The following is a 7,031-nucleotide window of genomic DNA, read 5'->3' as shown; positions in this document are numbered from 1 at the left end:
GAAGCATGCTCGAAACAGATGATTAAGATCTTTAGGTTCACTACAAAAGGGGTAGCAAGAATTATCTGACAGACCTCTTTTCATTCTCATACTGTTAGTGAGGAGTTTCCCATGTAAGATAGTCCACAGAAAGCCTTTAAGCTTCTATGGGACTTTCTTTTTCCACATCCAATGGCAATCTACCCTTTTGCCATCATCGTTCAAAGGCACCTCATAAGCACTAGAGGTGGAGAATGAAGCATCAAGAGCCCCTTTCCAAACCAGTAGATCCAGGTTAGGATTATATTTGGGGGCTTTCTCTTTGAACACAGAGGTAGCCACAATTTGGGGGAGAGGGGGGAGGGGAGGGAGAGGGGGAGGGGGAAATTTGATTAATAATGTTCACATCCCAATCACCATCTGCGTCAATAACATCCCTAACCTTGGATATGGTAGTATCAGCTGGTGTGAGTGACATTGAGGTTATGACCTCCTCAATGGGTCTTTCCCGACACCACCAATCTGTCCAAAGGTTAACATTAATGCCATCACCAATGGACCATTTTGCACCTAGTTCAACTTGCCTCTCCACACGGGAGATGCTTTGCTAGCCTTCTTTCCATTCAGGAAGTGAAGGCTTTTCTAGTACTTAGCTCTCAGTACCTCTATCCATAGCCCACCCTCGCTATGAATGAGTTTCTAGCCCAATTTTGACAATAAGGCAAGGTTATGATCTCTAGCCTTTTTAATGCTAGGGCTACCGTGATTCTTCTTTTTACAAACCTCATTCCAATTGACAAGATGGATTTTCTTCTTCTCTAGGGTATTATCCCAAAGAAAATTTCTATTGACCTTCTCTAGGGCATCAAATATATTGTTTTTAAAAAATTGCTTTCAAGTTCAACGAAAAAAATTTTAATCTTTATCTAATAAAATTGAAATGTTATTAAAAGATTTTTTAAAGATAAAATAAGAAAATGACATTTTGAAATAAAAAGAATCTCCTATTTGAAAAATGGACAAAATGATTTGAAACTTGAAAATGATGTTTTGAAAAATGAAATTGAAATATTGAAAAACAAAAATAAAGTCTTTAAAAAATGAAAATGAAACTTTAAAAAATAAAAACGAAAGTTTAAAAAAGGAAAATGATTCTCTCAAGAATTCTTCAAGTAATTTGAAAATTGAAAATGACTCTTTAAAAAATAAAAATAAAAATAAAAATTGAAAATTTAAATACATTACTTGGAAACCAAAGATGTATTTTTGACAAAGCCGGTATTGTGTACAAACCCCACAAGAAATAGATGTTTTACAAAAATTTCTTTGTTAAAGAATTATCATTTAGTAATCCTAATATTGTATGTCATTATTGTAATAGAAATGGTCATTGAATTTCATCATGTCAATTTAAAAAGGGGTTACATGGAACAAAAATGATATGGGTTCCAAAATCAATTAATTCTGAAACTAACATTCACGGATCCAAAAAAGTTTGGGTACTAAAATTAAAAACATGATTTTTTTTTTTGTAGGTGTGCTTCAAGGTAAAATCTGGTAGAAGAAAATGGTATTTGGATAGTGAATGTTCAAAATATATTCACCATATCTTCTCGGATGAACAGTAATCATGAAACATTCTACAACAACAATAAATAATTGGTATGGTTGTTTCGGTAAAAGTTGGTTTTTAAATCTCAAAATATTTCATATTAATGATTAAATTTTTACTCTCTTGCATATATGAAATACATACTTGTTTATCTTGCATACTTGCCATGCTATGTCATTAAGTCACAGATGAGTCACGTGAAGATAGAGAAAAAAGAGAAGAAAATAAAATTATTACTATTTTGATATTTTGACTAAAAAGATTTTTTTAAAAGAGAGATTTTTTTTAAGCACAGAAATGTTTGAAAAAAATTATGATTTAATTTTAACTTTAATTATTTTGATTAAGCCACATTATTATTAAGATAATTTTGATAATATAGTATATTGATATTTTTCTATAAGCTAATATTTGTTTTATGTGTTGCATTTTAAAAAATTCGAAAATAACATTCTAAACTCTTAATTAATCATGGCATCTATTGAAATCTTCTCATATTTTGAGTTTATCTATTTTTATTAAAGATAAAAGAGTAGTGTGAAATATAACAATATTTATTATGTGCTTACTTAGCTTGATATGGTTACACTTTATACATGAAAAAATCTTAAATCCCCGATATATTGATTTGTGATTATGTATTAATTTTAACCAGTAAATAGCAACTCCAATCAAACAATCAAAGACAAATTGACACAACGATTTTAACGTTGAAAAAATCACAATTGGAGTGCCTCCAATTGTGATAAAAAAAATCACGGGCCAAAGTCATAAAATAATCCACTAAGAAGACAAAAAAGAATTACACAAGTGTACTCTTAATTACCTAGCGAATCCACGCCTAAATTGAGCCAAACAATGTGCCTCTTCCACCACCGTCTTCACCTCAGAATTGTCTTGTCTAACATTGAATCCATAATGCCGATGTTGAATCCACGACCATGAGCCACTTCGGAATACATTAAAGCTTCAGGCCCAAATTCCACAGAATCCACCGAAGAACAACTCTCTCTTTTGTGAATAAAACAAAATAAACAAACCGTTTGATATAATCCACTCAATTCATGATATAAACTCTCATAGATATCAAAGGAAACAAGCAAAGGAGCTGCAGATGAAAACCCTAATACCCAAGAAGAAGATTTGGAAGTCGTACCCTAGAAACTAAATTAATCGCAAATTTATAGAAAATAGAATCGTGATCTCTGCTCAAGCGTAGGAATGGACGCTTGAGCGGTCTGACTAAAACGCGTGTTTCAAAACAAGGATCTACGCTTGAGTGCAGGAAAGGCCGCTCGAGCATAAAAATACAACTCCCAGTACTTTTGTAGACGAGTGAAACTTCTAAAAGGATTATATCTTCGCTCAAGTGCACAATCGACCGCTCGAGCGGTCAAAGAACTTCGATTGCAATTTTGCTTTTTGCTTCGAGGGAGCTCCCTTCGACCTCGCCTGGGCGCTGCTCCGAACCCGCTACGGGATGCTGTCCCCTATACCCTCACGAGTTGATCGGGTCGTTCGATCCTTGACATAGTCAACGAAATAACAAACATGATAGGACTAAGATCACAAACTCCTCTGCATAGACACAATTCGGGTTTGATTTGCTATTAAATACTTATAGCTTCACTGAAATAAAAGATCGAATAAAATTACAACTGAAAGAGATTTTGTCAAACTGGATTGCCAATTACAAAAATCTAACAATACACTGTATGTTTCATGTGATTGTTTTATGATGGCTATATATGCACAAAATCACCATAGAAAAAGGAAACACCAATTTAAGGGGAGAAATAGTTTTGCTAAACACATTTGTTAAACCCGTTTGAGATGATTTATTTATGAAAGGAAATAGAAGACTAAAAAGTTTCCAACACATGAATTAAAGGTATGTTTCCTAATATACTCTTAAGCCCTTATGATAAATTTCATATGTTCTCTCATGTTAGGTTTTTATTCTTGGCAACCCCATTTGACAAAACTCCTTTAAGTTGTATTTGTTTTTGCACTTTTTATTTCAGTGAGGCTATGAGTGTTTAGATGCGAATCCAACTCGAAGTGTGCCTTGCAGAGAAGTTTGTGATATTAATACTTTCAAGATTGCCACTTCGCTGATTATGACAGGAATCGAGCTGCCCAGTCAGGTCGCGGGGGTCGAGGGGGCAGCGCCCCTTGGCGGGTCCGAGGCAGCGCCATGGCGGGGTCGAGGGGCAGCGCCTCCGAAGCAAAATGCAAAAATGAATTCCAAGTTGCCTGTCCGCTCGAGCGGACATTCCTCCGCTCGAGCGGAGAATGCTGGGTTTCAGAAGTTTGTTCGCCTGCAAAAATACTGGATGTTGTTTTTCCCCGCTCGAGCGGAACTTTCCGCGGTCGAGCGTAGGTTCGCTCGAGCGGAGATCGCAGGACAGTTTTCTATAAATACATGTTTCAGTCCAAATCTAGGATTACTTCTCCAGATCTTCTTCTTGGGTTCTAGGGTTTATATCTGGAGATATTTTGCTAGTTTTCTTTGATGTTTTGATTGAGTATTCAACTCATGGTTTAAAGAGTATACATCAAAGGATTATTTGTTTGTTCTACACAAAAAGAGAGAATTGTTCTTCGGTGGATTCTGAAGAATTCGAGCCTGAAGCTTTGGTGGATTCCGGAGCAGCTTATCGTCAAGACAATTTCGAGGTGAAAACGGGGTTAGAAGAGGCACATAGAGGTTGGTTCAATTCGGGCATAGATTTTCTAGATAATTGAGAGTATACCTGTGTAATTTCTTTATATCTTCTTAGTGGATTGTTTTGTGACTGTTGCCCATGATTTTTTTTTTATCACAATTGGAGGTGTCCAATTGTGGTTTTTCCACATAAAATCGTTGTGTCGATTTGTCTTGATTGTTTGATTGGGATTGTTATATACTGCTTAAAATTGATATATAATCACAAATCAACATCTAGGGGATTTCTAGATTTTTCATCTCATATCCTTTGAACTAACATTTTCATTACAAAGATATGGAAGGGATTGATTTTTCATAAATTTAATTATGCATCATATGGTTTGTAATATATACTCTTTGATGATGAATGAGGAGAAATATACTCTGGCCAAAAAGAGAAAAAGTAAATCATGCTTATGCTTAACTTTGCACTAAATATATTGATTTCATGATATGAACTGTTATATGTTAGATATGCCTTAGTTATGGAATTACCTTAGCTCTATGAGATTATAATGAGTTTAAATTATTGTGAGCAATAATGTGTATTCTAAGTAATGTTTGCGCCATAAATCTCTTAGAGTGCATATTGGTATTAGTAACATCAGTGACATTTGGTATCAAATGTATAGGCATGCTCTTTCACTGCTATATAATACTGTTATTGTCTATTTTGTCCATTATTAATATGAGTTTGGTCTGAATTTATCCATCTACCCATTAGTAACATTGAAATGGATGATTATGTAGGATATCATGAGAGTTGCCATTTTTAAACATCACTTATTAGTATCATCACTCATTGTTTTTCTCCATTGCACAGATTTGTAATTGCTCATTGTTTTCTTACTTAGTTGTAACAATCTCGACCTGTGATTAACTATTAAACCATGATTAAGAATGCTTAGTAAATAATTAAGATGAAATTCTAAATTAATTGCATATGTGTTGCATTATTTGCGTTCCTATTTGTTTATCGTAGAAATATTGTTTGTGTTTTCGTTTTGTTTTGCGAATTGAAGGCCTTATCGGCCACAGGACGTGAAATTGACTTGGTTTCTGTGTTATTTGAAATTTTTAGAATTTTATGGTAAGTTTAATTGAAATTCGATTCGGAACGAAATAATTAGAATAAAATAATGCAAATTTGTTTAAGTTAAGCCAAGCTTAATTAAGTCCCCTAATTGAGCCTATATATGGCTTATACACCACTTTGAGACATCTTCTCTTTATCACTTTGAGCCTAAAAACGTGAGAGAGGAAGGGACCAAGAGAGTTTGAGACCAAATCTTGAGTTTTGGAAGGAAATTGCTAGGAGATTGGAGAATTGCTTAAGAGCATCACTAAACATTAAAGAATTAAAGACTCTAGGTGAAAAATCTTGTCCTTAAGCTTTGTATTCAAGACATATGTGAAAGGGTTCAAGAAATTAAGATGGCTAAACATGAGAATTGAGCTTAGATTAAGGAATTTGGGAAGAGTCATTGCATGAATGCATAATTCATGAGGTTTTGAGTTTGATTTCAAAGAATTTCAACATGCATATGTTCATCTTGCCTTTGTTTTGAGAATTCATCAAGTTTCATACCAAATTACCTCAATAGCTCATGTATTGAAAGCTTTCAAGCCAAGATAAATTCATGCATGTTATGTTCTTGAAATTCTAAGTTTGAGTTTGCACAATTGGCATACTTTTGGGCTTTAATTTTGCAAAATGATTTTGAATTCAGCACGTTTTACAAGTTTACATATGTTTCCTCAAGTTTTGGGGCCAAAAGGATGTGAATTGTAGCTTTGAATTTGAGTGTTGGACTTGGAAGTGCAATTTGGAAATTCCAGAATTCTGCCTCACCGCTCATGCAATAGAACTTGCGCTCAAGTGACCACCCTTTGTTTGCACTTCCGCTTGAGCGAGCAAAAGTTGGCTCGAGCGTAAAATGCATGCTCCTAAAAGTTAACATGATTTGAAGACTGCTCGAGTGACAAGAGTTACATTTGAGCGAAGACCTCAGTCTTACACTCGAGCGACCGTCGAGCAAAGAAATCATACAACTGGTACTTTTACAGAAGTTTACAGACCACTCGAGCGACCGAAGTTGCGCTTGAGCAACCACATATATTTTGCACATCCGCTCGAGCGCAAAAAAGTTGCACTCAAGCGAAGACCCTATTTTTAGCAAATTTACCCAAGTGTTGAACAACATGTTTTGGCATCCTCATTGCATCCTAGACATTCCTAGGCCATGATTGAGACACAATAATGAGGATAAGACATAGAAACACACTAAGAACGAAACGAATTAAGTTAAGTACGATCCAAGTGCGTGTTTCAATATATGTATATGTTATGTTTGTGTAGGTCACACGCCGTGAGCTGTTAATCCATTGGTTGCTATCAAAGCTATCTGTGCAGTTATTTGTGAGTAATAACTTAGTAAAGCTATGTTTGATATGAAATACTTTCTGAACATTATGATATGATATGAATTGTTTCTGAATGATATAAAAGGGTATTTTGTGATTCTTTGAATGATGATCCATATCTTTGAAATGTATTTGTGGTGTCCTTAGCAAAGGCCCTCACCCAGGGGACATAATACTGTGGCTTATGGTCATGAGGCCCTTACTTGGGGGAAATAATACCGTGGTCCAGGCCCTTACCCGGGAGAAACAATACCGTGGCCCATGTATGAGATATGTTACCTGGTACCAGAGGTTTACTATGGAACT

This window comes from Camellia sinensis, chromosome 2 (assembly GCF_055761805.1).
Source record: "Camellia sinensis isolate YWXY chromosome 2, ASM5576180v1, whole genome shotgun sequence".
Lineage (NCBI taxonomy): Eukaryota > Viridiplantae > Streptophyta > Magnoliopsida > Ericales > Theaceae > Camellia > Camellia sinensis.
This window is presented reverse-complemented; position numbering follows the sequence as displayed.